General features: G+C 33.5%; 1 pseudogene; it reads right to left on the bottom strand.

Annotated features, from left to right (window-relative positions):
- LOC110669707 (cyclin-A2-2-like) overlaps positions 1-22,802 on the bottom strand; it is a 49,195-nt pseudogene extending 26,393 nt beyond the window's left edge.
- Positions 22,803-23,542: the final 740 nt, after the last annotated feature.

Raw genomic sequence — 23,542 nt, 5'->3', positions numbered from 1 at the left:
TCAAGCTCCATCTGGACTTTTACATCCTATTTCTATACTCGAATGGAAATGGGATAGGATCACTATAGACTTTGTCATTGGTTTGCCTCCCACACCAAAGAAAAAGGATGCCATTTGGGTGATTGTGGATGAACTGACTAAGTCAGCTCATTTCTTACCAGTGAGGATGGACTACACACTTGAGAAGTAAGCAAAGTTATATATCAATGAGATAGTGCGGTTGCATGGAGTACCTAGTTCCATCATATCAAATAGAGACCTGAGATTCACTTCTAGATTTTGGAAGAAATTGCATAAGGCCTTGGGTACTAAACTGAGTTTTAGCACCACTTTCCACCCTCAGACAGATGGTCAGTCATAGAGGGCAATACAGGTACTAGAAGATATGCTTAAGAGCTATGTGATTGATTTTGAAGGAAGTTGGGAAAAATATCTTCCTCTAATAGAATTTTCATACAACAATAGCTACCAAGCAAGTATTAAGATGGCACCCTATGAAGCCCTATATGGGAGGAGATGTAGGACTCCTTTGTGTTGGACAGAGCTTAGTGAAAGAAAGATAATGGGTTCTGACTTGGTGACACAAATGGAGGAAAAAGTTAAGATTATAAAGGAAAGATTAAAGGCAACTGCAGATAGACAAAAATCATATGTAGACTTGAAGAGAAAAGACATAGAGTATGCAATCGAGGATAAGGTGTTCCTTAAAGTTTCTCCATGGAAGAAAGTGTTGAGATTTGGTAAGAAGGACAAGCTAAGTCCTAGGTTTATTGGCCCATATGAGATCACTGAACGTTTGGGTCCAGTAGCCTATAGGTTAGCTTTGCCACCAGAGCTGGATAAGATACATAATGTCTTCCACGTGTCTATATTGAGGAGATATAGATCCTACCCTTCACATGTCATTCTAGCTGAAACCATTGACATTCAACTTAATTTGTCTTATGAAAAGGAACCAGTGAAAATATTGGCATGAGAGACCAAAGAGTTAAGGAACAAAAAGATTCCCCTAGTGAACGTCCTTTGGAGGAATCAAGGAATCATAAGTTTGAAGAGGCAACATGGGAGAGCAAAGAGGTGATGAGGCAACATCATCCATAACTATTTGAGACAATTAAATTTCGAGGATGAAATTTTATAAGAGGGGAAAAGTTGTAACATTCTCAATTCTACCCTAAAATTTTATCTATTTATGTTGCAAGAGTTATCATATTGACATTGGAACTTTAACACGAAAGTTATTTATAAAGAGTAATATGTACATTTTTTTTTTTTTTTTGTAAGGAAGAAAGGACTTGAAGATGGCATTAAAAAGTTGAGGGGTAAAATAAAAGAAATAAGGACTAAATTAAAGTAAATAAAAAAGTTTTGGAGTAGAATATATAAGGGGGATTAGGACCATTGGACAAAAACTTGTTTTAACCATTGGATAAAAGAAAATTTGGCCTTATCTACCTCACCATTCTGCTGCCCCAATTAAACACCTCTTCTCCCATTTTTCTTTCATCCCTCCATAGCCAAGCTCTCTCAAATTGAAGAAGAAGAAGATCAAGAAGATTAACCTAGCTGATTTCTACCTTAAACATCATTAATCCAAGCCTTAGGAAGAAGAAGAAAACCAGCTTTTGAAGAAGTTAAAGGTAGGCATATCCTTCTAGGGTTTTGAGTGGAAGAGTTAAAGAGAAGTAGAATTAAGTGATTCTACTAGAGGTTAGTGCTTAAACTCATCCTTATTGCCATGTTTATATGTGTAATTTCTTGTTATTTGCTAATTAGATCAAATTAGAGTTTGAGGGATTGAAATCAAAAATTTGTGTTAGGTGAGGCTGCTGGATAGACACATTAAAAAATTTATAACTTGAGCTAGAGAAGTCAAAATGAGGTGATTCTTGTGGCAAATGAAACTTTGAAGAGTTCCTAAAACTTTGTAGTTCAGTATTAGCCTTAATTTTGATTATAGAATAGAGTTTAAAGCAAAAACATTTAATTGCTCAATTCTGGAATTGGTCTAGCAGATCCAACAACAGAGGACCCAAATTTAAAAATTCATAACTTGAGCTAAAAAACTCTAAATAGGATGATTCTTATGGATTTGGAAAGCTTAAAGAGAGCCTTAAAACTTTGTAGTTATGGCCAGGAATTAATTTCGCTTTTTTCCCATTAGAATTCATACTTTTCTGTTGCTATGCACACTAAAATAGATTTCTGGACAGCTTGTATACTTTTGCTTATATCTTGAGTTGTAAAATATATTTTGCCATGATTCTAATTGAAAATCAAAATAAACATATGAAAGTTGATTTCTGCAAAATTTAGCATTAAAATTCTATCTCTATGAATTTTGGTGGAATTTTGAATGTTACTGTTCACGTGGCTAGTTTTCTGCAGAAAGTGATTATTAAGCTACACACTTCTCATATAGGTTTGTTTGAGTATTTCTCATCAAATTGTGAAATAAACCTTGTTTGAAATGAATTAAGTGAAATTTTGGCTATGTATGGCAAATATGAGCATACGAAATAAGTACATGAACTTGATAATTGTAAAAGAATGTAATATGCATTCTTAGCCCTAGTAAACTTTGGTAGAGGTCGTAGGTTAGTATAAGGTGTGGCATGCCATATGACTTAGCAGTACTGCAATCACAGAATATATGATATTGGCATATGGTGCCCTACAGTTCTAGCACTCTGTGCCCTATAGTTATAGTTTTTTCTTATCTAGCTAAGCGATCCTGCTAAGAGTTTATAGGGGCTGAGACATAAGTAATATGATGTAAATTGATTAATATTTATCATATGATATGTTTTCTTTATCTTTTTAATGATTTATTTTTATTATGAATGGATTTAAAATGATGTTAAACATGGTTTGTTCTATTGTTTAAAAATGTTTAAAATAAAATATTATGCATTTTAACACAGTTTGTGGCATTTCTGACTCAACTTATTATTGACTTGGTAGGGGGCTGTTACATAAATGGTGAGAATGTGCCAAAGACAAAGGGTGAATGGAGTAAGCATGATAAGTATATGTTTTCTTTGAATATAAGAGTTATGCATATGTTGAGAATTTCTTAAATGATTTTTCTTATGCTAAAATTTTTAAATGCTCTAATGCAAAAGATATATGGGATTCTGTTGATTCTATGTAAAATTCTAACCATTGTTGTCAAGTTAATGAAGTTGAGAACACAAAAAACTATTCCTCTCATCAACAAATGGAGCAAGTGTTACAAGTAGATAACACTCATGAACAAAGCTTCAAAGAACACTCCATGATTGACATGTGCATAATTGCTTTAAAAGATGGTGAAAAAGAATCAAGAAGAATGAGAAGCATGCAATCTTCAATATCCACAAGATGTGAAAGTGAAGAGACCGATGATGAAGTTACCTAAATGTGCTTTATGGCAATAGAGGAAAGCTCTAATAAAGTAACTTTAAATGATGATTTTGTTGAATTTTCTTATGATGAACTAGTTAGTGCTCTTAAAGGTTTGAATGATGAACTAGAATTAAGTCATAAGAAAAATAAACTTTTGAAAAGTGAGCTTGCTAGTTTGAGGAAGGAGAATGAGACCTCAACTAAGGATGATAGACCTTTAGATAGTAATATGCAAAAATCCTTAGATGAGCTCTCATTAGAAAATGAGAAGTTGAGAAATGAAATTGCTGAGCTAAAAACTTCTCTTTCCAAATTTGCTAAACGAAAGGACAAACTTGATGCAATTTTGGACTCTCAAAGGTCTCCTAGCATCAAGTATGGACTTGGCTATAGCAAATTTGCCCAAGCACCTCCTTCCAAGACTATTTTTGTTAAAGCATTAGGTTCTAGTGAGCCTAGTCCCCAAGTACCTAGTCCAAGGGTGTCCAATCCTAAAGCACAAGAACCAAAGATATCTAGTGGAAATGAAACTAGAAAGACTTCATTTCATCAATATGCTCCTAAATAAAATGTAAATAGGACATATACATCTAAGAGAGTTGCATCTAAGCCAAACTTTCATAAGGGATATGCTACTAGGCCTCATAACTATCACCACACTCACCATGCTTCATGCTCACATGCACATAATTGACTCAAAAAGAATGGTCACATAAGACCATATGCACATTCTCATGCATATAGACCAAGAATAAGAAGGTTTAATGGTCATTGTCACTATTATGGCAAATTTGGTCACACCAACTATAAGTGTGCCATTAAGAAAATCCATCTTGGATTCGATAAAATATATGATTCAAATGATGGAACTACTAACCCCCAAGGACCCAAGTACATTTAGATACCTAAAGTAAATTGAATTATATTGTGTAGGTCTGCTTGAAATCCTCAAAGCTTAAAAGAAAGTGGTATTTGGATAGCGAATGTTCAAGACACATGATCGGAAATGCCAACCTTTTCCTTTCATTTGTAAAGAAAGATAGAGGTGGGTAAGTGACCTCTAGTGACAATGGTAAAGGTAAAATTATAGGGATAGGTAAGATTGATAAGGAAAACTCTCCAATTCTTGACAAAGTACTTTTGGTTGATGGTTTAAAATATAATTTGCTTGGTGTTAGTCAATTATGTGATAAAGGTTGTAAAGTCATTTTTTAGTCTAAATTTTACTTTGTGTATAGAATGTGTGATAATAAAATATTATTTGTTGATGAAAGAATTGAAAATATTTATATTATTGATTTGCATGCTTTGTCTAACAAAGATATCAAGTACTTTGTTTCTATTAGTTATGACTCTTGAACTCGGCATAGAAGGCTTGCACATGCTAGCATGGACCTTTTTGCAAACTTGAACAAGGATGAGCTAGTTGATGGGCTACCAAAGATCAACTTTCAAAAAGATAAGGCGTGAGATGCATGCTAAATGGGTAAACAAGTTAAGAGCTCTTTTAATTCTATTCATAAGGTATCCACTTCTAGACCTCTTCAATTGTTGCATATGGATTTATTTGGTCCTACAAAAGTAGCTAGCTTAGGTGGTGCATATTATGCTTTTGTGATTGTTGATGACTATTCTAGGTATACTTGTAACACTCCTCACCCGTCTACAGTGTAGCCGAGCAAGGTATGTCACACGGAGTGCCGAAGCACCTAATCTTATCTGATTTCATTATAGTTCTTGATTTACTTATTCAAAAACTTTATCTAAGGTTTAGGCTATTTTTATTGTTTATCAAAATCTGACTAATTTGGAAATTTTAAAAATTTTAAGGACAATCCGGCAGAGTGCTGACTGTAATTTAGACTAACAGTTCTTCTGAACATGCAAAAAACAATTTCAATATATACTCAAATTCATAACTTAGATTATCTCAAAGCATTCTCAACAGTTTCTCAAACTTAGATTCAGTCTGAAAATTTCTCAAACTCAATCTTATTCAGAATCATTATGATTAGATAATCAACTCAGATATCAGAATTCTTACATTTCATTAACTTATATAATTTGCCAACTAATTACATAAGTTTGTCAAGTACATGATATACAAATAATTTACAATATACTTAGAATGAACAAAATACATAACATGTGTAAATATAAGCCCTATCTACATGCATTGCTGAGGAGGTGACAACCTTGTACTTTTGTGATACTTCTGCAGATCTAGACTCCAAAAATCTCAGTCGACAGTCTACTGGTTTTACCTTCAATACCTGCGCGAGGAAGCAATTCCATCGTGCTAAGCATTTCTGCTTAGTGGTGCAATAGTATAACAAGAAATAATATATACAAATAGAGAAAGAAATAAATTATAATTCGGATACTCAAAAATCGATTTAATTTAGTATGGTATTTCTAGTATCAACTATCTTATAGACTAGTTTGTTCCTCTTTGGAAGTGTTTAGTTTATAACCTTTCAGTAAATATACTCGGTATATAAATTATTCTAACTATATTATATTTTAAGTCTCTATGGTTCTGCAAATTATATTTTTGTTATGTTTCTATTGCTAATCTCTTTTCCTCATTTCATTCAATACTTAATTTAATTGTACTGAAATTTCATTATACTTAACTGCTTGAATTGAATAATGTTTTAATTGACTGCCAGTGTAGCACTGACCAGACTGGATAAACGGATATACTAGCACTGGGTACCTAGTACCTCGGGCGGTCACACCATCGATCACAAAGTATCTCTCGGTGTGCAAACAGTGTGGCTAAAAAGCTATATAATCAATCAGTAAGGCAATAAGCCAAGTATAATAGCATAATCCATATAGCCATAGGTTATTAAAATCACAGTGTGGCATAATAAGCTATAGAACATAATATAGCATAAAGCCATTTACAGAACAGCTGTCAGAATCCTATTGACATGCCAGCCTATCCAAACTAGTCAACTAGGCAATACTAGGGCATTTACAAACTTAAATATTTAATTCTTTATTTTTAGGGTTTATAAGTCATTATGCCTTTCACTGGTCAACAAAATTGTTGACCTTTTTATGCATCATGGATAGGTTGATTCTAGTATCAATATGTCATAATTATTCAGTAGATCATCAGACAGATCACATTTCCTATCAATTGTTCTGAAGTACCATTATGCTCAAAGCATTTTTTTTGTCTCTGATAATAAGGACTAATGTCCCATTCATACACTCATGTGATTTATTAAGTCATTATATTTCTTATTCACATTACTAGTCAAACATAAATGTTGACTTTTCCATACTGAACAGATATGTTGGTTCTAGTTGTACTAGGATTCCTCATTTTGAGTTTATACTCGTTGGCATTGATTTCCAAACTTAATTCAAGGCTAATTATAAGTGATTCTAAATTTTCAGATTTCATAGCCAATGGTTACTGTTCCTTTGGGTCAGGCTATAGGGTGAAATTATCAAAAATCTCTTCATCAAATTGTTTCTTATTGTGTCTTCTTTAATTTTCTTTTTGAATTACTCCATTTTGAGTTGTATAACTCAAGTTATGGTCAATTAACCATAACTAGGTCAAATCTGAATTTTGGTTTCCTTAGTAGTCATTTTGATTATGGACTTTACTAATTTATTTAGACTGCTTATAATCATATTTAGGCCTAGTGTGCTTCATAGGATTTATTGCCCTATGTCTTATAGTCATTTAGAAATTTTACTTGTAATTTTTCAAGTCTTATAGAATTATTTATAGTCAAATTGTTGACTTGGACTCAAAAGTCCTACATTGGCATGGTCCTCAATCAGGTCAATGGCTTTGACCTTAAAGTCTGGCCTTATACATTTATAATTTGAGGAAGTTGCCTAAAACAAAGTAATAGGTCTCTTTCTTAGCTTTCCAGATTGGTATGGCTCATTACATTTGGAGACTTCTTGTGCGAGATATACCTATTTGAATTTTTTGGACTTAATGGTCAATTGTACCAATTCCAGATTTTGTATGTCAAATTAATCAACTTAATTGGCCTAGTTCCCTTGATTTCTGGGTTCTAGTCAAAATTTCAATATTGTAGGTTTATGTCTTATTGAACTTTTGGCAAAAAATTTCAAGTTATTCTGAGTTGTATAGACCAAGATATGGTCAATTACTAAAGCTGGACAGATTGCATCTTTAGTGCAAAATTTGGTCAATTTTAGGTCAAATTCAGTTCTGGCAGTTTTGGTACCCTAACTTGGGCAAGAAATTTGACTTGGTTCTAGTCATTTTTGGACTTTGGTGTTTTCATAAGAATTGTAGCTCTATGTCTAAGTTTTCCATGGTATAAATTTCAGGTCATTTGGACCTGTTTTGAGTGAGTTATGGTCATTTTAGTGACTACTGCTCAAATGGTCAAATTCTGGGTTGCAATGGTTCTGGACAGTTTTGTTACCTCAAATTGTGCAAGCAATTTGACTTAGTAAATGACATTTCTGGGTTCTGTGATCCTCACCAATGTTGTAGCTCTATGTCTAATTTTTCCATGGTATAAATTTCAGGTCATTTGGACCTGTTTTGAGTGAGTTATGGCAAAAATACTGGTTACTGTTCATATGGTCAAAAATCTGGGTTGCAAATTGCTAATTCCGGATTAGGTCACTTTTTGAGTCACCTTCTGGACAGAATTTAGGTAAGATTCCTACATGAAAGTTGGTTCATTACATGTCTAATTTTACCTTCAATTGGCCTCACACCAATTTGGGTCACACAATTAGGGTTATAGGCTCGAATGCATATTGCCCTCAATGCAGTCCTCAAATACCAATCAATTTACACATTCAACTTGCTATACCTTAACTTCCCATGCCTAAATTCTGGACTCCTAATGTACTAAAATCATTCATCACATCTCATTAAGGTCATTTTGAACAGTATATACAAATTCTCAATGTACAATACACAACCCTAAATCACAAAGTCCAAAATCAACATATTATACACATGAATACACCTAATTATTACATATAATTCCAACAATAATTTATATACACTTCCATTAATCCCGTAGTACCACAATTCATCAAACAACTTCACGAATTCAAGCACTCTTCAATGAATCATAAGGCTACCAAATTATCCAAAAATGCATAAATCTTCCACAATTCCTTCAACTCCAAATTCAAATGCTCAAATATATATTCATATGGAAATTAACTTACTAGCACCTTAAATTGCCTTAATCAACATTCAATCCCAACAAATACATGTAAGAATAATTCAATAGCCATGCACTTCCATGGCTGCCAAATTCATGCTCCATCAAATACTCATCTTTTTCTTCAAATTTCACAACAATTACACTCATTACAACCTTAAATCAAAGATTAATTAAGGGAGGAAGGAAATTTAGCACTAACATTATTTTGAGCTTGACAAATCCTTGGAATTTCCCTCCTTTTTGCTGCCCACATACTGCCCATGGTGTGAGGACCACTTTTAATGAAGGGAGTTTGAAGAAATATGGCTTGAATCATGGTAGATTTGAGCTTATGCATGAATGGCCATGGAGGAAGCTTGGAGGAAAAACACATTCAGCAAAGAAGAAGAATGAAGAAGAAGATGAATCATTTAGTGGAACAATCTGTCCTAGTGGTCCTTATATACTCCACTAATGCCCCACTAATCACAATTAAAAATTAGATTAATTCAAGATTTCCTTTAATTGTAATTATGCCCTCCAATTCCCTTAAATTACATGTTATCTTGAAATTCATTTTTCATTAATTTTTCAAAATATAATACCACTTATTTTTCATGGACATTTAGGTCAAAAGTCAACTCTAGGTATCAAATGACCAAAATGCCCCTCTTTGGGTCAAATTCAGACCTTTTCGGTAACACCGATTTAATCCTTGTCCTGCCGATTTTCTTAAATTTTCGTTTTTTATTTGTACTAACTTACTAATTTTTATTTGACATTTTCAATGTCAATTATACCTCAGTAGACCTTTAATTAGGTCTCAAAAATATTTCTTGGGCTAGTCAACGGTCCTCGCCGTAACTTTCCGGTGCAGTCATCCATCGCTACGATGCCGACTCGTTTAACCTAGTTTCATTTCCTCTCTTTTATCTTTCCTTAATTTTTCTCATCACATATTTCATTATTTTATACTTCCTCACTGTCATTGCAGTGTAGTTCCAGACATTCCGACTTTCCAGGGCAGACATTAGCAATCGAAACAGTAGGGCGTACGGACTACGAAAATGAGGGTGTCACAACTTTTTCCCTTTAAAAAGGAATTTCGTTCTCAAAATTCATCGAATTTAAACAACTGAGCTTATCGTTATCTTATAATTCTATTCACTTTCCCATCATTGTTTTCTTTTGCCTTTATTATCTCTACTCATGGAAGTCTATTATTCAGTAGTTCTTTAATTTCTCATACTATAATCGTTACTGGTCCTTCAATCTCTTTTACCAATTCCATCTTTATTAAATTACCCTTTGTTTAGGTATTCTGTATTTATCTCATACAAGACCTTATACCTTGGTATCTTCATGCTTATTTAATAAATATCACTATACACAAACTCCATCAATGTAAGGTATCTATTCTTGCTTCCAAAGGGAATAGCACTACAACTTCTAAATATATTTTCGAATACCTAAATCACTCTTTTCTGATAAAAATATCAAAATAATTATAAGACTCTATATCAATGTCTAGATATATTTACCCAACTCAGCTCAACGTACTGGTGTTCTGCACTTTTTCCCTTACAGTGTTTCATAGGGTGTAGTTTGTATGCTAGCTTGACACTTATTATTGTATACAAATTCTGTTAGTGGGAGGTATCTGTCCCATCTTCCCTCGGATTCAATGACACAAGTTCTCGGTATATTCTCGAGGGCTTGTCACATATTATAGGTTATTATTATCTTTTTATTTCATTGTTTACAGGAACTCAATGAGTTTCAGAATTTACCTGAATTACTCATTTCGACTGTTCATCCCTCGGAGGATGATAAGTCATACTGATTTCTCTAAGCTTATAGCAATTACTGTGATACAGGTAGTTCACATTAGTGTAACTGAGTGACTGACTCTAGCTACCTTACAAGTGTGATCTTTCAGTATGCTAGTTCTGAAGTTTAATTTTTTAACTAGAATTTTCACATTTATTTCTTGCAATAGTACTCAATTCGGGCGTAACTGTATCAAATTATAGATTTCTTACAAATATTCTTAGTTTATTGTACCACGAGAAAGCACATAGCTCTATACAATAATCCCATGTCGGTACTGTAATCTGCAGCTTACAATACAAACATCAAGAACATTACATAGTCACTACGTTATAACCTCATGAACTAGGTTTTCTACTTTTTTTCCTATGCTCTCTGCAACTCTGAGTCCATATCTTAACTTTGAATAATCAAAAGTAAACAGATTTGCATTAGTGTCACCTCGACTCTTATGAATGCGATGCATGTATGCACACTAGTTCTTTCTACTTATCTGTGCCTAGGAATGCCTAAACCGTGCTTTGATATCACTAAATGTAACACCCCTCACTGGTCTACAGTGTAGCTGAGCAAAGCGTGTCACACGGAGTGCCGGAGCACCTAATCTTATCTGATTTCATTATAGTTCTTGATTTACTTGTTCAAAAACTTTATCTAAGATTTAGGCTATTTTTATTGTTTATCAAAATCTAACTAATTTGGAAATTTCAAAAATATTAACGACAATCCGGCAAAGTGCCGACTGTAATTTGGACTAACAGTTCTTCTAAACCTGCCAAAAACAATTTCAATATATACTCAAATTCATAACTCAGATTATCTCAAAGCATTCTCAACAGTTTCTCAAACTCAGATTCAGTCTTAAAATTTCTCAAACTCAATCTTATTTAGAATCATTATGATTAGATAATCAACTCAGATATCAGAATTCTTACATTTCATTAACTTATATAATTTGCCAACTAATTACATAAGTTTTTCAAATACATGATATACAAATAATTTACAATATACTTAGAATGAACAAAATACATAACATGTGTAAATATGAGCCCTATCTACATGCATTGCTAAAGAGGTGACAACCTTGTACTCTTCTGACACTTCTGCAGATCTGGACTCCAAAAATCTCAGTCGACAATCTACTGGTTTTACTTTCAGTACATGCGCGAGGAAGCAATTCCATTGCACTAAGCATTTCTGCTTAGCGGTACAATAGTATAACAAGAAATAATATATACAAATAAAGAAAGAAATAAATTATAATTCGGATACTCAAAAATCAATTTAATTTAGTATGGTATTTCTAGTATCAACTATCTTATAGACTAGTTTGTTCTTCTTTGGAAGTGCTTAGTTTATTACCTTTCAGTAAATATACTTAGTATACAAATTATTCTAACTATATTGTATATTAAGCCTCTATGGTTCTGCAAATTGTATTTTTGTTATGTTTCTATTGCTAATCTCTTTTCCTCATTTCATTCAATACTTAATTTAATTGTACTGAAATTTCATTATACTTAACTGCTTGAATTGAATAATGTTTTAATTGACTGCCCGTGTATCCTATACACTGATCAGACTGGATAAACAAATATACTAGCACTGGGTACCTAGTACCTCGGGCCGTCACACCATCGGTCACAAAGTATCTCCCGGTGTGCAAACAGTGTGGCTAAAAAGCCATATAATCAATCAGTAAGGCAATAAGCCAAGTATAATAACATAATCCATATAGCCATTGGCTATTAAAATCACAGTGTGGCATAATAAGCCTTAAAACATAATATGGCATAAAGTCATTTACAGAACAGCTATCAGAATCCTATTGGCATGCCAACCTATCCAAACTAGTCAACTAGGCAATACTAGGGCATTTACAAACTTAAATATTTAATTCTTTATTTTTAGGGTTTATAGGTTATTATGCCTTTCACTCGTCAACAAAATTGTTGACCTTTTTATGCATCATGGATAGGTTGATTCTAGTATCAACATGTCACAATTATTTAGTAGATCATCAGACAGATCACGTTTCCTATCAATTGTTCTGAAGTACCATTGTGCTCAAAGCATTTTTCTTGTCTCTGATAATAAGGACTAATGTCCCATTCATACACTCATGTGATTTATTAAGTCATTATATTTCTTATTCACATTACTAGTCAAACATAAATGTTGACTTTTCCATACTGAACAGATATGTTGGTTCTAGTTGTACTAGGATTCCTCATTTTGAGTTTATACTCGTTGGCATTGATTTCCAAACTTAATTCAAGGCTAATTATAAGTGATTCTAAATTTTCAGATTTCATAGCCAATGGTTACTGTTCCTTTGGGTCAGGCTATAGGGTGAAATTATCAAAAATCTCTTCATCAAATTGTTTCTTATTGTGTCTTCTTTAATTCTCTTTTTGAATTACTCCATTTTGAGCTGTATAACTCAAGTTATGGTCAATTAACCATAACTAGGTTAAATCTGAATTTTGGTTCCCTTAGTAGTCATTTTGATTTCGGACTTTACTAATTTATTTGAACTGCTTATTATGACATTTAAGCCTAGCGTGCTTCATAGGATTTGTTGCCCTATGTCTTATAGTCATTTAGAAATTTTACTTGTAATTTGTCAAGTCTTATAGAATTCTTTATAGTCAAATTGTTGACTTGGACTCAAAGGTCCTATATTCGCATGGTCCTCAATCAGGTCAATGACTTTGATCTTAAAGTCTGGCCTTATACATTTATAATTTGAGGAAGTTACCTAAAACAAAGTAATAGGTCTCTTTCTTAGCTTTCCAAATTGGTATGGCTCATTACATTTGGAGACTTCTTGTGCGAGATATACCTATTTGAATTTTTTGGACTTAATGGTCAATTGTACCAATTCCAGATTTAGTGTGTCAATTTAATCAACTTAATTAGCCTAGTTCCCTTGATTGATGGGTTCTGGTCAAAATTTCAATATTGTAGGTTTATGTCTTATTGAACTTTTGGCACAAATTTCAAGTCATTCTGAGTTGTATAGACCAAGATATGGTCAATTTACTAAAGCTAGACAGATTGCATCTTTAGTACAAAATTTGGTCAATTTTAGGTCAAATTCAGCTCTGGCAGTTTTGGTACCCTAACTTGGGCAAGAAATTTGACTTGGTTCTAGTCATTTTTGGACTTTGGTGTTTTCATAAGAATTGTAGCTCTATGTCTAAGCTTTCCATGGTATAAATTTCAGGTCATTTGGACCTGTTTTGAGTGAGTTATGGTCATTTTAGTGACTACTGTTCATATGGTCAAATTCTGGGTTGCAATGGTTCTAGATAGTTTTGTTACCTCAACTTGTGCAAGCAATTTGAATTAGTAAATGACATTTCTGGGTTCTATGATCTTCACCAAAGTTGTAGCTCTATGTCTAATCTTTCCATGGTATAAATTTCAGGTCATTTGGACCTGTTTTGAGTGAGTTATGGAAAAAATACTGGTTACTGTTCATATGGTCAAAAATCTAGGTTGCAAATTGCCAATTCCGGATTAGGTTACTTTTTGAGTCACCTTCTGGACAGAATTTAGGTAAGATTCCTACATGAAAGTTGGTTCATTACATGTCTAATTTTACCTTCAATTGGCCTCACACCAATTTGGATCACACAATTAGGGTTATAGGCTCGAATGCATACTGCCCTCAATGCAGTCCTCAAATACCAATCAATTTACACATTCAACTTGCTATACCTTAACTTCCCATGCCTAAATTCTGGACTCCTAATGTACTAACATCATTCACCACATCTCATTAAGGTCATTTTGAACAGTATATACAAATTCTCAATGTACAATACACAACCCTAAATCACAAAGTCCAAAATTAACATATTATACACATGAATACACCTAATTATTGTATATAATTCCAACAATAATTTACATACACTTCCATTAATCCCTTAGTACCACAATTCATCAAACAACTTCATGAATTCAAGCACTCTTCAATGAATCATAAGGCTGCCAAATTGTCCAAAAATGCATAAATCTTCCACAATTCCTTCAAATCCAAATTCAAATGCTCAAATATACATTCATATAGAAATTAACTTACTAGCACCTTAAATTGCCTTAATCAACATTCAATCCCAACAAATACATGCATGAATAATTCAATAGCCATGCACTTCCATGGCTGCCAAATTCATGCTCCATCAAATACTCATCTTTTTCTTCAAATTTCTCAACAATTACGCTCATCACAACCTTAAATCAAAGATTAATTAAGGGAGGAAGGAAATTTAGCACTAATATTATTTTGAGCTTGACAAATCCTTGGAATTTCTCTTCCTTTTTGCTGCCCACATACTGCCCGTGGTGTGAGGACCACTTTTAATGAAAGGAGTTTGAAGAAATATGGCTTGAATCATAGTAGATTTGAGCTTATGCATGAATGGCCATGGAGGAAGCTTGGAGGAAAAACACATTCGGCAAAGAAGAAGAATGAAGAAGAAGATGAATCTTTTAGTGGAAAAATATATCCTAGTGGTCCTTATATACTCCACTAATGCCCCACTAATCACAATTAAAAATTAGATTAATTCAAGATTTCCTTTAATTGCAATTATGCCCTCCAATTCCCTTAAATTACATGTTATCTTGAATTTCATTTTTCATTAAATTTTCAAAATATAATACCACTTATTTTTCATGGACATTTAGGTCAAAAGTCAACTCTAGGTGTCAAATGACCAAAATGCCCCTCTTCGGATCAAATTCAGACCTTTTCGGTATACTGATTTAATCCTTGTCCCGCCGATTTTCTTAAATTTTCGTTTTTTATTTGTACTGACTTACTAATTTTTCTTTGACATTTTCAATGTCAATTATACCTCAGTAGACCTTTAATTTGGTCCCGAAAATATTTCTCAGGGTTCTCTATGGTCCAGGGCTAATCAACAGTCCTCGCCGTAACTTTCCGGTGCAGTCACCCATCGCTACGATGCCGACTCATTTAACCTAGTTTCATTTTCTCTATTTTATCTTTCCTTAATTTTTCTCATCACATATTTTATTATTTTATACTTCCTCATTGTCATTGCAGTGTAGTTCCAAACATTTCGACTTTTGGGGCAGACATTAGCCATCGGAATAGTAGGGCGCACTGACTACAAAAATGAGGGTGTTACAATACTTGGGTTGGGTTGCATTCCTTGCTCATCAGGATGAATGTTTTGATATTTTTGAGAGATTTTCAAAAAGGGTTCAAAATGAAAAAGGTTTTCAAATTTCTTCTATTAGGAGTAATCATGATAGAGAATTTGAAAATGAGATATTTGAAAAGTTTTGTATCTCACTAGGGATCACTCATAACTTTTCTTCTCTTAGGACTCTCTAACAAAATGTTGTTATTTAAAAAAAAAAAAACCGTTTTAGACATGGGGAGGACTATGTTAAATGAATATAACTTGCATACTTATTTTTGGGTGGAAGCCATTAATAGGGCTTGTTATGTTTTAAATAGAGTTTTGATTAGACCTTTTTTGAAGAAAGCCCTTATGAGCTATGGAATGGCAAGAAACCTAAAGTAGGCTATTTTAGAGTTTTTTGTTGCAATTGCTTCATTTTGAATACCAAAGATAATCTAGATAAATTTGGCTCCAAAACCAATAAAGGTATCTTCTTGGAGTAATCTATATCTAGTAAAACATATCGAGTCTTCAATAAGAGAACTTTAGTTATTGAAGAGTCAATGCATATTATATTTGATAAAGTTAACCCCTTTGGTCTTAGAAAGGATATTTCTTATGATGATGATGTACGTAATTTTGATGAGTTGACTCTTAGAGATCCTCAATCTAGTAAAAATCAAGATTAACTCGAGGAAGATCCCTTGAAGGATTTGGGAGATGATGAAGTTAAGCTTCAAGAGCCACAAGGTCAACTAGTTCCTAATTAAAATGTTTAACAAGATCTACCTAAAGATTGGACCTTCAAGAAGGATCATCCTAAAGACCTAATCATTGGTGATACATCAAAAGGGGTAACAACTAGATCCTTTCTTAGAAATACATGTAATAATCTTGCTTTTATTTCTCATGTAGAACCTAAGAGTATAGATGAGGCCATTAATGATGAGAGTTGGGTACTTGCAATGCAAGAGGAACTCAATCAATTTGAAAGGAATAAGGTTTGGACCTTAGTTCCTAGGCCAAAGGATCATCCATCTATAGGCACCAAATGGGTATTTAGAAATAAGTTAGATGAGGATGGAAACATAACTAAGAATAAGGCTAGGTTAGTAGCCAAAGGCTATAACCAAAAGGAGGGCATTGACTATGATAAAACTTTTGCCTTTGTAGCTAGATTAGAAGCCATTAGAATTTTGTTTACATATGCATCATACATGAATTTTAAACTTTTTCAAATCGATGTTAAAAGTGCTTTTCTAAATGATTTTATTACTAAGGAGGTATATGTTGAGCAACCTCCTGGTTTTGAAAATCATGAGTTTCCAAATCATGTTTTTAAATTAACTAAAGCTTTGCATGGTTTGAAACAAGCTCCTAGAGCTTGGTATGAAAGGCTTAGTAACTTTTTTTGGCAAAATGGTTTTTCAAAAGGAAAAATTGATACAACTCTTTTTGTTAAAAATCATGAAAATAACATCCTTATAATGCAAATATATACTGATGATATTATATTTGGTGCTACTAATGAGTGTTTGTGTGAAGAGTTTGCTAAAACCATGAAGAGTGAGTTTGAGATGAGAATGATGGGAGAACTTAAGTTCTTCCTTTCGCTTCAAATCAAGCAAGCTAAGGATGGCATCTTCATCAACCAAGCTAAGCATACCAAAGAATTGATTAAGAGGTATGGGATGGAGAATAGCAAGCCAAGTAGAACTCCAATGAGCACAAACACCAAACTTGACAAGGATGAAAAAGGAAAACCGATTGATGAAAAGCTCTATAGAGGTATGATCGGAAGTCTCTTATACCTCACGGCTAGTAGACCGAATATTTTGTTTTTCATATATTTTATATGTACTTTTTCAATCATGGCCTAAAAAGTCTCATTTGCATGCTGTTAAACTCATTCTTGAATACTTAAATGGTACATTGCATTTAGGTCTATGGTATCCTAAAAATGCATCTTTTGATTTGTGTTCCTACTTGGATGCTGACTTTGCTGGAAGCATCCTTGATAGGAATAGTACCTCAGGTACTTGTCAACTCCTAAGACACTCTTTAGTTTCCTGGTGTAGCCAAAAATAAAATTTGGTTACACTTTCCATGGTCGAAGCCGAATATATAGCTACAGGTCTTTGTTGTAGCCAAATTCTTTGGATTAAACAATAATTAAGGGACTTCAAAGTGTCTCTTAATCACATTCCTATTAGATGTGATAACACAAGTGCAATCAATTTGATCAAAAACCCCATACAACATTCTAGAACCAAGCATATAAATATTAGACATTATTTATACGTGATCATGTATTGAATGGTGATGTTGTTCTTGAGTTTATTGATACTAATCACCAATTAGCTGATATATTTACAAAACCTTTATGTAAATATAGGTTTAATTTCATTAAGAGAGAATTACGCATGCTTGATAACTTTGATGCTTGAAATTGTGATGATTGAAAGTATGTATATTTTTTGAAAATTCTTGTTAAATTAGTCTATGTTTGGTGTTTTAAGATTTGTCTCAATATTTTTCAAAATTTTTTCGTGTTAAGAGTCTTAGTTACTCAAAAAGAAAAGAGATATTGCTGTGGTCTTGAAAATGTGGTTCTAAAAATTTCAAGCATAGGCACTTTAGGCAGCCGAAAGTCCTTGTTTTGGCTACCTAACCTTCAAATTCTTTTTTGAAATTGGGCAACAGCTAAAGCAGCAGCCAAAAGCCTTGGTTTCAGCTGTCGAACCTTAACTTTTTGAAACCTTCTCTCTTCCACTTTCCTGCTCTCTCTCTTTTTTTTCCCTCTATCACTCCCGACTCTCTCCTCACTCAGTTTCTCAATCAATTTTCCCTTGAACTCATTATTTTCAAACCTTCCTAAGCTCGATTTTACCATAATTTGATACATTTGACCTCCTTAGGGTTTCACAATCCATATAGTTATTAATTTATTGTGGCTCTTGGGAACTCTTTTCCAAATTTTTTTTTTTTTAGTTTCTTCTCTTTCGGATAATTAGTCACATCTTCAATTAATCTTCATGTTATATAATGATTGATTTGAGTTAGCACAATGTTATTTGATCGGCTGCTACATGCGTATATTTATACTTGTAATTTTATGAACATTGAAATTCAATATTGAGATTTTGCCTAATTTAGATTATTGATCCTTCTTATCGTTAGTTAGAATTCTTATTCCTATATGGTTTATACCTGTACTTGCTTTATGATGTTGCATACATATTGTGATTTACTGTTCACATAAACAAATACTGGTATTCTTTTTTGCTACCACATGATCACAATACTACTTCTCATTAATTTAGATTATTCTCTTTGATTATCCTAAGAAAGTTTTTTGCAAAAATTTTGTTATTGCTTTGAATAGACTCCATGATGGTTTTACAAGTCCTATTCATATGAAATTACTGAATTTGTATTGTGGTCTTTTTGGCTCATTGTAAGATATTCTTGAGAATAGTTGTTTAGTATGCTACCTCTAGATTGAACATACACCATATATTTGTTTTAAGTGTCTCAACAATACAATTATATTCATGTTAGGATTCAAATCAAATAAGTTATGCCTTGTCTTGGAAATGCTCCTTATAAGTTTGCCATTATATGAAGTGTTCTTGTAATCTTCATATATTGTCATGTGTTTTTATATCCTCACAATTGGTTTTATAGTTGCTAAGGTTAGATATATATTTTTTAAATAGTTGATTGGTTTGAAAATATCTTTCACAATTAGTCATGTTAAATTATTTCTTGGGCATTGACATTATTTTGTGCATACTATTGTGTTTTTCTCTCTAAAATGCTAATAATCTCACCAACTAGTTTGTTACCTTGATAATGTTATGCTTACTAAATTGACCATACAATTTGATATGTGTTGACTTTCTTACTACTAAAATAATTTTGTAATGATGCTAAGCTTAAGCGCTCAATCCTACAATAATTGGCACCATTATCAGGGAGATATGTAGATAGTGTATTTTGATGATACCAAAAGGGAGAGAGATATATGTAGATAGTGAATGTGACACATATTATTGATATAGAATCTGAATAGAAATATCTTTATACTTGTTTGTTGTATATTTATATGATGCTTTTTGGTATATTTATGATACATATTCTAATCTATCGGATTATAATTTAACTTTTGCATCATCATTCATCTAGGATTCATTGAGTTAAAATTTCTCTTATGTGCTCTCCAAATTCTAGTTATTAAAGCATAAATTATTTTTAAAAGGGGGAGTACATTAAGGGGGAGAATTTTTGGAAGACACATACTTCACTTATGATCAATTTTTCTCATCCACTAATTATTTGTCATCATCAAAAAGGGGAGATTATTCGACCTAGGGCTCTTAATACATATTTTGATGATTATAAACAATTAGTGTGCTACTAATCTACCTTGAAAGTATTTGTGTTAAGTTTGTAGGTTCCAAGTTCAAAATTGAGAAATTACTTCAAATCAAGATTGAAAGAGAATAAAAAATTAAAGCAAAGATCAAGGCGACACTGCAATGTAAATTTTTCTTTTATCTTATGAATCTCAATTGGTTGGTTATGGTGGCTCAAGTCTAGGTGTCTCTAAATTTCTTAGTGTCTCTATTTTCAACTTTTCCTTCACCAAGGGAGTAAAATAAAATTTTCACTTTTGGAAAATGCAAATTTGTTTTTGAAAGTTTTTTCATTGAAAATTTTATCAAATTAGCTTTCCAATTGTAATGGCCCAGCCCACTAGTGATATTGTCCGCTCTGGGCCAAAGCCCTCACGGTTTTAAAACGCGTCACTAGGGGTTACGAACCACCAACTTATAAACCCAACATCTCTCCCGTGTTTTGCCGATGTGGGATTTGCCTAGGGTGTTACAATCCACCCCCTTTATGGGACTCAGCGTCCTCGCTGAGGTTTGCCCACCATCGCTGAAGGTTGCATGCGGAGCGGCTCTGATACCACAAATGTAATGGCCCGGCCCACTAGTGATATTGTCCGCTCTGGGTCGAAGCCCTCACGGTTTTAAAATGCGTCACTAGGGGTTACGAACCACCAACTTATAAACCCAGCATCTCTCCCGTGTTTTGCCAATGTGTTATTTGCCTATGGTGTTACAATCCACCCCCCTTATGGGACTCAGCGTCCTCGCTGAGGTTTGCCCCACCATCGCTCAAGGTTGCACACGGAGCGGCTCTGATACCACAAATGTAATGGCCCGGCCCACTAGTGATATTGTCCGCTCTGGGCCGAAGCCCTCACGGTTTTAAAACGCGTCACTAGGGGTTACGAACCACCAACTTATAAACCCAGCATCTCTCCCGTGTTTTGCCGATGTGGGATTTGCCTAGGGTGTTACAATCCACCCCCTTATGGGACTCAGCGTTCTCGCTAAGGTTTGCCCCACCATCGCTCAAGGTTGTATGCGGAGCAGCTCTAATACCACAAATGTAATGGCCCGGCCCACTAGTGGTATTGTCCGCTCTGGGCCGAAGCCCTCACGGTTTTAAAATGCATCACTAGGGATTACGAACCACCAACTTATAAACCCAGCATCTCTCCCGTGTTTTGCCGACGTAGGATTTGCCTAGGGTGTTACAATAATAATTCAAACGGATTAAAAATCTAAGTTTGGATCAAAAAGTTATGAGTTTTTAATCTCTAAACTTCTTAATGTCTTTATTTATAACTTTTTCTTGATCAAGGGGGGAGTAAAAAGAAATTTTCACTTTTGGAAAATGCAAATTCATTTTTAAAAGTGTTTTCATTGAAAAATTTATTAAATTAGCTTTTCAATGGTTCAAACATTGAAAATCTGAGTACAGGTCAAAAAGTTATGAGTTTTTGAAGCCTAAGTGCCCTTTTTACTAGATAGCACTTTGACAGCCAAAAGTAGGAACTTCGGCAGCCGAAGTTCACTTCTTAAATGATGGTTTTTGAGTGTTTAAACCCTTTTTATCCAGAAAACACTTTAGCAGCCGAAGTTCACTTTTTGAGTGGTGTTTTTTGATGCTCCAACCTTCGACAGCCGAACTTGGGTTTTTGAAACTCGATAAAATAGAGTTTTAGGTGGTTAAATAGCTATATTTGCATTTAATACACCCCCAATAGTCATTTTCTTGTCAAAACTATAAATAGAGACCATTTATGACTGGAGGAAGCAAATATCAACTATTTCTTGAGAATTTATTGTGTTCAAAAGATTTTTTCTTCTTCTCTCTCTCTAAAACTTGAGATACCATAATTGATTATTGAGAGCTTGATATTTTGAGCTGTAATTTCTTTGTTCTGAGAGTTAATTCAAGGTTGTTGTGAGCATTCATTGTAACTTGAGTGTAATAGAGCATTAAATTGCTCTTAAGTGTAAATGGATTTATAAAAGAGCAAGGGTTTGCTCTTGTGGTGATTGTAAGGGTTTATTCTTCACCCAAAGAAGAATTTTAGTGGAGTTAACTCTCAAGAAGGGCCTTGAGGAGAGGACATAGGCTTGGGATAGCCAAACCTCTATAAAATTCTTTGTGTTCTTTCTTTCATTCCTTTTCTTTGTGCTCTTCACTCAAAATTTCTCTTAGTCTTCAGATTTTTTAATTAACACCAAATTCACCCCCCCCCCCCCTCTTAGGTTGCTATAAGGGACAACATCTGTAAATCACCCTATATAAATAGGGAATCTTGTATATATATATATATTTAAACACATAAAAATAGAGATTTTTCTTCAAATTTACTGTTCTCAACAGCAACCAGTAAATAACAATAGGAAACATTAGATAGAAGTAAATCATCTTGACAAATACTAGTGTAACATACTTGACCTTGAAATGAGAATTAGGAATTTGGGATTACCAACTAGAAAACTGCATAGCTTTACCTGAACCTTAGTTCCATTGATGCAATTTGTAAATGAATTCTCCCGAGTTAAGTTAGTCACATCTTTAAGCACTGCCCTTCTCTTACACTGAAGGTCAGAAATTGCGATCACAGAAGCTTTATTATCATCTGATGGTATTCTTTTGGTATTGGCTCTATGAACACGCTTCTGATCCTCTTTAAAAGAAGGTTTTGAGGCAGGAAGTATTCCTCCTAAAGTCTCTAAGGCTTTAGCCCTTGCTCGAGTGACTCGGGTAGTGGGCTCTTCAACTCTGGCAGCAACTGTATTTTCTTTATCCATATTTGCTTACCTTCAGGAAAAGCAATCCATGATTCTAAATTGAATTCCTCTTCACTGAACCTGCATTAATCAATAATGGTAGTTCAATATCATATGTAGGAAAATTAAAGCATAAGTCAAAGCTAAAATAAACAGTTGATATTCGTATTCATAATTTAAGCAAAGCAAACAATTCAACAAGCATTTTATTTCTCTGAGAAAAATAGTCAACACAAGGAAAAATGATTTAAAAAAAATTAAGCACATTGGTCAACAACATAAATCCACTTTCACCAAGTGCTATAAAATTATAGGCCTAAATCATATGCAATCATATCTCTTGCCCAGAGAATTGCCAAGGTCAACCCTTTGTTGAAAAGTTATAGTTCGATCACACAGCAAACCAAGGGTCGTCTTTAACTTAGAGAAATTATGCAAAATATCTTCAATCTTCTCTTCCTTATAGCTACTAATCAGAAATCTGGAAAATGATAACTCCCTAAATATACAGGCTATTTATTCATGCTTAGATGCAGTTATTATTGGAAATACTACTATTTGAAAATCCATGATGCAATGACAAACTATTATTATTTAAAATTTACAAAAAATATTGAAAGATAACATAGAGTTTAGAGTGCCAAATGTTTAGACAAACATGATCTTCCCGATTGCTTCTTACCATTAATGAACCACTAACTCGTATCTTAATTGACAGAACAACTCAGCATAGTAGTTCACGTATAGAATTCAAGTATCTAAACACAACCCTTAAGTCTTCTAAATTTTATATCACTTTGTCCTTTTTTTGGTT

This window comes from Hevea brasiliensis, chromosome 4, assembly GCF_030052815.1.
Source record: "Hevea brasiliensis isolate MT/VB/25A 57/8 chromosome 4, ASM3005281v1, whole genome shotgun sequence".
NCBI classification, from domain to species: domain Eukaryota; kingdom Viridiplantae; phylum Streptophyta; class Magnoliopsida; order Malpighiales; family Euphorbiaceae; genus Hevea; species Hevea brasiliensis.
Note: the sequence above shows the minus strand (reverse complement) of the source record. Positions and strands in the feature narration are given on the sequence as shown.